Source organism: Chelonoidis abingdonii, chromosome 8 (assembly GCF_003597395.2).
Source record: "Chelonoidis abingdonii isolate Lonesome George chromosome 8, CheloAbing_2.0, whole genome shotgun sequence".
NCBI lineage: Eukaryota > Metazoa > Chordata > Testudines > Testudinidae > Chelonoidis > Chelonoidis abingdonii.
The window spans coordinates 54543453-54552528 of NC_133776.1; the positions used below are offsets into that span (position 1 = coordinate 54543453).

General features: G+C 43.3%; 1 protein-coding gene across 2 annotated transcripts in view; it reads right to left on the reverse strand.

Annotated features, from left to right (window-relative positions):
- Positions 1–319: 319 nt before the first annotated feature.
- EPHB1 (EPH receptor B1) overlaps positions 320–9076 on the reverse strand; it is a 359407-nt gene continuing 350650 nt past the window's right edge. For both annotated transcript variants that reach the window (XR_012656391.1, XR_012656389.1), the window contains exon 17: positions 320–732. The gene's annotated coding sequence lies outside the window, so the exon portion shown is untranslated. The remainder of the gene's footprint in view (positions 733–9076) is intronic.

Genomic DNA, 9076 nt, shown 5'->3' on the forward strand with positions numbered 1-9076 from the left:
AAGCCTTAAAAGTGACATTTTCTAAAGTATACACTGTTGACTTAAATCTGCTCCCATGGACATCAATGTTGAATGACCAGTAACATCACCAAGAGCAGAGTCTGGCCATTGCTGAATGCTTCTGAAAATCCCAACCTTATGCAAAAAGGAAAAACATTTTTTACTGCCATTTATTTATCTCTTGGAGATTTAATTATGAGTAAAGCAAAATGAATAACTTATAATGATGAATTTCTCCACTATTTTTACAGTATTTAACCAGTTCTAAGTCGAAAACAAATACCAGTTAGAAATAAAGTCTATGGAATGGGAAGGAAAAGTGATCCGGCATATTTCATCATTTTTATTGAGTGCAATTTTCTCTTTAGTACAATATTCTCTGAAAGTTACCATTACAAACTCTGACAATTTAAACACAATCAACGAATCAGGGGAAATAATTACAACGGGGCAAAATCTTGTACAGACATCTCATTGACTATGTACAGGACAGGGCATTTGCTGGCCGGCACAGTGCATGTTGATGAGGTGAGGGCTCTCATCACCTCTGCTCATCAGAACAGAGCAAGACCTTGGCATGACAGCCTGACTTTGCTGTGGAGAGGTCAGCATTCATCCTGCGGTCATGGTGTCAGGGTGCTTTGCCAGAGGAAACAGAGGCAGGCAGTACAGTGGTGAGCATTACTGTCCTGTCTCCATTTCCTTGTGAGATAAATTATTGATGTATTCCCCCTAAAAGAGAAAAGAGGAAAAACAAAATAAGAAAAAAGAGTTCATTTTAATGCAGAAAAACAGCATCCAAATTCTTCACATCACTTGTGCTTCGACAGCATAGGAGAGAGCAGCAAAGCACAGCTAAGAGATGGCATGCCCTACCTTAATTGGGTATATTGTTGGCACTAGAAGATATAATTTTGTAGGCTACAGTGATCTACAGAAGACTCCCTGGGCTTCCGGCTTTAACATCACATATAGCACCATGCAGATGTTTAGTGAAAATATGTGCTGACTCCTTAGGAGTAAGTATCCTGGAAAATTCCAACCAGACTGCATGATCATTCCTGACATCTGTCCATAGTCATCACGACAGCTAGTCAGGCATTTCCTGCTGATAAAAGATTTTGGCAAGAATTGAAATTGTCTGTAGGAAAAATGTTGATTTTGTGAAAAACGTTCAATTTGCCATTGTAAAAATTGGAATAAAATAGTTCCTTTCAAGATGAACAGATTTGGACCAAAACATTTAAGTTAGTTGAAAGAAATCAAAATGTGTCAACTCTGGCTAATATTAAACTGTGTCAGCCTGAGCTACTGCAGTCCCTCGTTGGTGGTATAATTTGGGTGCCCACTGACCTTATTCTACCCAATGGGCTGTGCTTCCTGGCTGGAGTACATCTCCCAAGATGCACCACAGTCTTCACACTGGCTGATCTGCACACTGATTCAGGGATGTCTCATGATCATGAGTCATCATGGGAAATGTAGTCTAGTCAGGAGTCTAGCCCATAAGGAAGAATAGGGGCATGAAGCACCTTAACTATAACTCCCATGAAGCACCACGGTGGCTCAGGGGGACACAATTTATTAACATTTCTGTGTTTTTTATCAAAAACAGAAAATCCAGAAAAAAATTGTAGCAACCCCCCCCTTTTTTTTTTACAAAAATAATACATTTGTTTTCAGCACCATTTTTCACATAGAAAACCCCCATGTTTGAACGAATTCTAGCAAATCATCAGTTACACTTATGATAAAAGAAAGTCCTAGTCCCAAAGGACTCTGACAGCCCAATAAACAAGATGAAATAGGTGGATGAGACAAAGACACAAGCAGGCAGGCAGGGAGGCAGGATGGAGAGACAGTAAAAAGTGGACATCATAAGTAATTCATAAGTGTAATAGGTAGAAGCAGAAGTCACAGGAACTTCATCTCGCCAGCTGCCTAGCTATTCTCCAGTGGCAGTTTTTGTAGGCATTACAGCACAGGGGAATTTTAAGGTGGAGCTTGGATAAAATGGTGACTTTGTGGGTTTGGATGGGGAGTTTTTCCCTGTGTATGTAAGGGTGACCTAGGAGAAAGTGTGGAGATGCTCGTGGGGAAAGCTGACAAGCAGGTAATGCAGGTGGAGCAAAGACCAGAGTCAATCTTGGGGTAAGATAATAGAATGCGTAGATAGGGTGGGGGTTGGACCATCAAGGACTTCAAATTGTATAATTGTAGAAATGTAGGGTTGGAAGGGACCTTGAGAGATTGTCTAATCTACACTCCCCCACACATCTCCATGCTGAGGCAAGCTTAAGTATATCTAGGCCACTCCTGACAGCTAACCTGCTCTTGAAAACGTCCAGTGACAAGGGATTCCACAACCTCCTGAGGTAACCTGTTCCAATGCTTAACTATCCTTATGGTTAGAAAGTTTTTCCGAATCTCTAACCTAACTCTCCCTTGCTGCATGCTAAGCCTATTATTTCTTGTCCTTCTCTCTGTGGACACGGAGAACAACTGATCACCATCCTCTTTACAACAAACTTTCACTTATTTGAAAACTGTTATCAGGTCTCCTCTCAGCCTTAACTTCTCTCAGCTAGACATCCCCAGTTCTTTCAACCTTTCCTCATAGGTCATTGTTTTCTAACTCTTATCATTTTTGTTGCTCTCCTCTGGACTCTCTCTGATTTCTTCACATCTTTCTTAAACTATGGCATCCCAAACTGAGCACAGTACTCCACCTAAAGCTTCCTCAGTTGCTTTTTTTTGCAGTGGCTGCACATTATTGGCTCATGTTCAATTTGTGATCCACTATTATCCCTAGATCCTTTTCGGCAGTACTGCTGCCTAGCCACCTATTTCTCATTTTGTAGTTGTGCATTTGATTTTTCCTTCTTAAATGAACTTTATTGAATTTTGTCTTACTGATTTCAAACCAATTCTCCAGTTTATCAAGATCAAGAGCTTGCAACTCCTCCAAGTTTAGTGTCATCCACAAATCTTATAAACATACTCTCCTCTCCACTCCATCAGCCAAGTCATTAATGAAAATAGGACCAGGACTGACCCCTGCAGGACCCCACTAGCTATGTCCTCCCACTTTGGTCCTAGATGATCATATCTCTATAGCAAAGGAAACAACCCTTTACCACTTTGCCCCACATTAGGAAATCTTGCAGCAGGACTTTTTCTGTTACTATTCTTTAGATACTTCCTTTTCTTTCCAAAGAAGCAATACAGCTTTGCCTGGATTCTTCTCCCCTTCCCCTCTGGTTTTATGCTAGGCTGGGGTAATTACCCCTGGCCTTCCCATCTGTTCTTGAGATTAGCGTCAGCTCTTGGCTGTTAGCTGAAATCTGTGCCGCAGGCAGTGGAGTTACTAACAGGAGAATTGACACCTCTATTGCTCTAATGCCAGCATGAGCCATAACTTTAATAAAACGAGGTTTGCTTAATGCTGCACTGGTAATAAGCTCTGCCCAAATGCTGCCTCTTTTCCCTCTGCCTTTCTTGCACACTGCATGGCTCAATCAGTGTGTATTCTGGCATAAGAACCAAACAATTTCCTTCTCCCCACTCCTTTACTCCTTTTCAGACCCCTGCTGAGGCTTCCAGCTCTAAATAAGAAATACTGTCAGCACAGCTAAGCCAGGCTTTTCTCAATGAGCAGCTTCACTGGCAGGTGTTTGGTGGGGCTAGAGGTGCATTTGTCATGAGTGTAGCAGATAACCAGGTTCTGGTTCTGCCCTGCTTTGAAGTTCAGGGGTGTTTGGATCTAGGCTTTTGCTCTGGACCCATCATCATTAAGCAGTCATGGCAGAAGCACTGGACAAACACCCAGCACCTACCAAACAATATAGAAACAAGACACTGCAAGGACAGGATATATTGCCATTGGGGTTAATGGTCTCTCTTGTCTTGACTTCACTGCCACAGAAAAGTGTGTTTTTAACCTCAGGGTAACTAAGGTGCATGAGCTATCCTGAGGTAAAACACACTGAAGGCCTGACACTTTAGTTCTACTCTGAGGTAAATTCACCAAGATCAATCCCTGGAGGGGGGATAAGGCTGTTTACCTGGCCATTTACCTCATGATAAAACTAAAGTGCCTGTTGTCTACTAAGTTTTAACTGGTAGTTGCCCTGAAGAAAAAAAGTCACTTTATTAAACAGTGACGACAAGGCCTCTGTCCTGGCTGTAGCCAGGAGTTGAATGCAGAGCATAGGCCTGAGACTAAACTGAAGATACTTGTGCTGTAGAGAGCTCAATTCCAGAGAAAGCTCCTCCTAAGCGGCACAGAACTACAAATCCTATACAGGTCTCTGTTTTGTAAGAAGTCCCTACTATCGTTCACCAGTAAGGAGAGAAACAAGACTTCTATCACCAACAGCATAAGCCTCTACCAACTGAGGTAGTGGAACAGATCTGTTAGCTTGTAGCAGAAGGCACTTTTTCTCTAAGTGGGCCAGTCAGTAAAGGGAGAGATGGTCTCCACACACCTAGCCAGCATGGGGCATGTAGAAAACCCAACATGGCAGCAGGACTGTACCTCACCCATCCCTTGCCTCCTGCAGGCATGCTCTAAGTGGGAGGTGGATTATGTACTTAAGAGGAGAAAAAAATTCTGGGGCAGGTTAATTTGAAAAAAATAGAGGATGTTGGACACCACTTTAGAATAAAAGACTAAGTCCTAGGGAGAATCCTGTGGCACCTTATAGACTAACAGATGTTTTGGAGCGTGAGCTTTCGTGGGTGAATACCCACTTTGTCAGACGCAGGTAGTGGAAATTTCCAGGGGTAGGTATATATATGCTAGCAAGCAAGCTAGAGATAACGAGGTTAGTTCAATCAGGGAGGATGGGGCCCTGTTCTAGCAGTAGAGGTGTGAAAACCAAGGGAGGAGAAACTGGTTCTGTAATTGGCATGTGCAGCTTTATGTATCAAGTGGATAGAAATTAGGATATTAAAGTTATGGCCCCCCTGAAGTGCGCTAGATAATGGGATTTTGCTTCCGTGCTGCACTTCTTTGTCAGTTTGTCAAATAGAGGTGCTCCCAGTGCTGCTTCTCTTTCTTTTTGCTGGAATCTCTAGTTTTCATTGAAATGCCATTTCACTTGAAAGGAGAGGCCAGGTCTCTGTGGGTGGCCAGAGGTCTTACTTAGCTTCCTCTCCTTAAGGGGGAAATTGGGCCATTCGCGGGGGTGGTGTGTGCTTGCTGGCCAGTGTCCCATTTTGGATTGTCTTCTTCCCCGTGTACCTGGAATCCATACCCTCTAATGTCTGCCCAGATCTAGCTCAGTGATTCTCTATCCCCAAGGCCTATGCCCGGTTCAATGAATGTGTGGGTTTCGGATCCATTTAGTTCCTCTTCTCCTAGCCCTAGAAGTTGGACCAATGCCTTTCCACTGGTGGGCACAGATCCCATCCTTTTTCTTTCCTTTTTGTGGGCTATGCCAGAGTCCATTCTAGGGTCCACACTGTCCAGTACAGATTTTTTTTTTTTCAATGGGCTATAGCCAAGATCAATTAAAATGGGATAGAATTCTGGATCCAAGGTGTTATCCTAGGCCCATGCCAAATCTCTGACTGGATCCCTCAGCTTGATCGCCACAACCTCCACCTCACTGCCCCATGCACTCTCTCTCCCGTGACCCCCCCTTATCTCCTGCAACGTGGCTTCTGGCGAGCTGGCCCCATCACGGAGTCAGCCTAGCAGCAGTGGATGGATGAGCAATCATCTTTCATCAAATAGTTGCTGCCTCGGTTCACATAATCAGCCGTTCTGGGGAGTACTGGTACGGGAGCACGTGTTGAATGGCCAGATCGTCTAAGATTAGCTTTCAATATCCCATTATGCTCTTCTCACTCTATCAGTTAGGTATCGTCCCAAGGACATTCAAGATTAAATTGTCCTTATTATCTTATGTAATTAAACAGATACATGGTTTATCTATACTTATGATCGCATTATTATCCATATGTGATGGTATATTGTACCTGTCCCATTATGTACAGAAACCGCTATATTTGATCTAGTATTCCTGTTCTAATCCATATCTCTCCATTTTCCGCTGTCACATTTGCTAAGACTACCCTCGTAGTTGAGTTAATACTTTATTAAGTTCGAACAGTCCCTTTCCAATATAGTGCGCTCCACTCAGGTCTAAATTCATATCAGTGCTCTACAGGATTTAAACCCGAACTTGTGTTTTTGAGAAAATGTAACATGCATTATATATGTTGCTAGTAATAAGCTCTAATGAAAAGTAAGGTTTTACGGCATTCACTGTTGTTTGTTTTTGTTTTTGTGGTTATGGATTATATAAGAAAAACCCCTCGATCTTCAACTTTGTAACGAACTCTACCTCTGAACTTCTTAACCTGTTCTTTGTTTACTCAGCGAATAGCCTAGCGGATGAAGTCCCTAACTCTCATTTTATTATGCAGGGACTTGGTAACAGCAGTTTACAGTTTCAAGTTGTGTGGTTCACTGTCCTAATACAAGAGATATGCAATGAGTGTTAATGTTTTCATTGCACTATGGTTGTTGAACCTTTACAATTGTGGCTCACGACGATGTTGGAACAAGGCAAATCTTAAAACCTAGTGTACTTAAATGAGATGATATTTGTATGAATGTTAGTTGTTGATTATATCTGAAATCTATTGATTTGAAAAATAATAAGACACTAAATGCGAATGAAGAGCCCAACTTCAGGTGATCTGTTAGTTATCCCTGTGCCCCAAACTATCTCCTTTTTGCTTAGAAGAAATAATATAGATTAAATAAAAGGCAGGAGAATGAAGAGCATACCCTTACAAATCGACATGATACAGGAGCTTGTATCTCGACCCCTCTGGGTCCCAGTTGCTGGTCTCTTTACAAATCTAAGCCATGAGTCATGAACATCAAATAAAGCATATCAACACCCACCTACAAGTATGCGATCTATGGTTTGTGAGTCAGCTGAAGGTATCGTGAGCATGAAACAAATAAATATATACATACATCGTTGACGTTCTCCCTCAAGCTCTCGTTGGTTCCAGGTCGCTGACCCTAGTCCACTCTGGCCAGCAGGAGTACTCAGGATGTGTCAAAAATATCAGAAGTGAAAGGCGTTGGTAGGAACTGCCTGATGACTACTGAGAAGGAAGGTTCTATGGAAGGGAATGAGAAGAACACTGTGAAAAAGGTGCTGTAAGACAGGTAATGCACCAATACAGACATAATATGGCTGCCGGAAGCTGAAGACTTGGCGCAACTGCAGCTAAAGTCAATGAAGCTGTGCACGGCTCAGCTCTCTTGGCAGTAAGATAGGACAAAACAGTCCTCGCAATCAGAAGCCGCAATGGCCAGAACATTGCTACTACATAAAATACTACTGTCTCAGAGATAAATCATGAAATGTAATGCCTAGAAAAGACAACAACAAAAAACATCCATCCAAAATCAAACTCATAAATAAAAGTCACATCACTAACAATAAATAAAACAGCATGAAACCCACTCCCTAGCAATCTCAACAACACCTAATAACAAGACACAGGCAAGTAGATAACGAGGTTGTCTTTTTCCAATCGGAGGTAGGTCACGCTGTTCTTTCTAGCCAGTTAGAGGTGTGAAAACCAAGGGAGGGAGAAACTGGTTTCTTAATTGGCAAGCCATTCACGTCTTCTTGTTTAGTCAGAGCTGTATGGTGGGTAATTTGCAAATAACTGAACTCAGCTTTCTCTTTATGAAGTCTAGGTCCTGAATTTTTTTTGCTACAAGATGGCCACCCTTAAGGTCTGCTATAGTGTGGCCAGGGAGGTTGAAGTGCTCTTTCTACAGCGTTTTTGTATTTGCCATTCTGATATGCTGATTTTTGTTTTCCATTTTATGCGTTTTTTCCCCGTAGTGTGACTTCCAGTTTGGACCGATGTAACTAGCAGAGGGCATTTTGCTGGCATTATGTGATGGCAATATATATTACCATTGTCGTGGACTGTGCAGTGTGATGACCATGATGTTGTGGCTTATATGCCCGCTTAGGTCCTGTGATGGTGTCGCGGTGGTTGATATGTGGGCATGAGTTGGGCAATCGAGGTTTTGTTGCCATGGATTGGTTCCTGAGGTCGAGTTACTATCGGTACTGTGGTGCAGTTTGCTGGTGTGAGAATACGTTTCGGTTTGGCGGGTTTGTCTGTGGCCAAGGATTGGCCTGCCACCCAAGACCCTGTGAAGTTGATCATTGTTCCGGATGTGGTTGTTAGACGCTGATGATGGCGGTTGGCAGGGTTTGCTGGGGGCTGTCTGTATGTGATGGCCAGTTGGAGTCCTGTTGGTTCTTTCTTGGGTTTGTCTTGTAGTAGGAGGCTTTCTGGGTCCGTCTGGCACCTGTTGATCTGTTTCCTATTTCTCTTGTGCGGGTATTGTGTTGAGAATGCTTGGTTGGGATTATGGTAGGTGTGGTCTCTGTCATGAGGGGTTGAGGGCAGATCTGGTTGTTACCTCAGTGCTTGGCTGTAGACAATGGATGTGTGATGCTGCCCGGTGTGATGGGCAAGCTGGCGGCATGAAGGTGAGGCATGCCAGTCGCGGTAGTGGCAGGGGCCAATCCTTGGCCCACAGACAACCGCCAACCTGAAACGTATCTCACCCAGCAACTGACACCGTACCATAGTAACTCTACCTTCAGGAACCATCCAGTGCAACAACCTCCGATGCCAACTGCTGCCACATATTCTACACCAGCGCACCTCACAGGACCTAACATCTCAGCCACACCATCACTGGTTCATTACCTGCACGTCCACCATGTAATATTACCATCATTATGCCAGCCATGCCCCTTGCTACGTACATCGGCCAAACTGGACAGTCACTGCGGGGAAAGTGGACACAAATCATACAGGAATGGCAATATACCAAAACCTGTATTGGAGAACACTTCAACCTCCCTAGCCACACTATAGCAGGGACTTAAGGTGGCCATCCTGTAGCAAAAAAACTTTTCAGGACCAGACTTCAAGAGAAACTGGCCTGAGCTTCAGTTCATTTTGCAAATTGGACACCATCAGCTCTGGACTAAACAAGCTGTGAAATGGT